The following is a 1951-nucleotide window of genomic DNA, read 5'->3' as shown; positions in this document are numbered from 1 at the left end:
TTTGTTCAATGATTAAAGTCCTACGTGATCTGAGTTTAGACTGGAGATCTAGGTTGGTTTCTACTATTTACATTTCTCCCAGTACAAAAGAACAAGAGAAATAGAGCCAACTGTACAAAAGAGCTCTTAGTCTAATAGACGATATAATCTTAATCTAATATCCTCCTCCACTATTCTGCCCCCAAACAGGGTCCCTTAAGATGGCACAACCTGGTAATTGCATAAAACTCAAAACTTTACAAATCAGAGGTTCAATTCCTCTTCTTAACACGTTCTTAATTAATCTTCTCCTACTTATTATTCCAATCATACTAGCCAAAGATTTTCTCACACTCTTAGAGTGAAAAATCCTAGGCTATATACAACTCCATAAAGGGCCCAACATCATAGGCCCTCTTGGACTCCTCCAACCCTCCGCTGTCACACTAAAACTATTCATTAAAGAGCCCCTACAACCCCTAAGATCTTCAACACTCTTATATATTATTGCCCCAACCCTAGCTCTATCCCTTGCTCCTATCATATGAGCTCCATTACTCGTTCCCCACCCCTTAACTAATATAAACCTAGGAGTACTATTTATCTTAGCTACATCAAGCCTAGATGTATATTTGATCCTATGGTCAGGATGAACATCAAACTCAAAATATGCACTAATTGGAGCACTTTAAGCAGCAGTAGCACAGACCATCTCATATGAAGTTACCCTAGCAATTATTTTACTGTCTAACCTACTAATAAGTGGAATATTCACTCTATCAACCCTAATCTCAACCCAAGAACATATGTGATTAATCCTCTCATCATGACCCCTGACAATAATAGGATTTATCTCAACATTAGCAGAGACAAACCAAGCTCCATTTGATCTGTTAGATTCTAAGAGAAGGAGAATCAGGATTAGTAACAGGTTTTAATGTAGAGTATGCAGGAGGTCCCTTTGCCCTCTTCTTTATAAGCCAGGTATACTAACATTATTATGATAAATGCCCTAACAACTATTTTTCTAAGTGCATTTCATAACATCCACACACCAGAGATTTTCTCAATTAGTCTTATTATAAAAATTCTGCTACTAACTGCTATTTTCTTAAGTACGAGCATCCTACCCATGATTCTAATATGACAGACTTATGCACCTTCTGTGAAAAAAATTTTTACGCCTAACACTAGTCCTACTCATGTGATAGATCTCAGTCCCCATTTTCTTAGCCAGCATTTCCCCCCAAATATAGAGATATGTCTGATAAAAGAATTACTTTGATAAGGTAAACAATAGAGGTGAAAATCCTCTTATTTCTAGAACTATAGGATTTGAACCTATTCCTAAGTGCTTTAGTTATTAAGCTACACTTTGGTAATTCCAGGCACTTTCCAGTTTGCTTACCTTGTTACAACTTATCTCCTCTAATAATTTAGCAACATTGAAATTATTATTATTAATTTGGGTTAATCACATGATTGTTGTGACAGGTGTGAAATTTACCAGAACTAAAGGTATAAGTCAGTATAGCTTAGTCAAACTTTCATTTACTGCTTAAATTTTGTCACTGCTCTTACCCATGGGGGTGTGGTTAGCAAGGTGTTATGAGCTTCTAGGGGTTTGTGAGTGTGCTTGATGCCTGCTCCTTTTGGCCAGAGTGGCCTTACAGAGAATCCTTACTAGAGTGTGGTAACTTGCACGTGTAGGTTACTGACAGTAAGAAGGCTGGGACCAAACCTGTATCTTTGTAGAGCTGGGATTAGTCATCTTAGCATTTTCATTGCTTTTACTTTGGAATTTAACCTACATTAAAGTTGTTTAGTGTTTGGGTAGGGTTATGTCAAAGAAGCATAAAAAAGTCGGCTGGATTTGAATTCAATAGGTAGGGAGAAGTCAGAAGTATTATGTTAGTATTAATTGATAGCATAGTTTATGACTTATGTGGGGAGTCAGGTTGGGGTAGTGTTA

Source organism: Otolemur garnettii, unplaced genomic scaffold (assembly GCF_000181295.1).
Source record: "Otolemur garnettii isolate 467f Iridium unplaced genomic scaffold, OtoGar3 scaffold00231, whole genome shotgun sequence".
NCBI classification, from domain to species: domain Eukaryota; kingdom Metazoa; phylum Chordata; class Mammalia; order Primates; family Galagidae; genus Otolemur; species Otolemur garnettii.
This window is presented reverse-complemented; position numbering follows the sequence as displayed.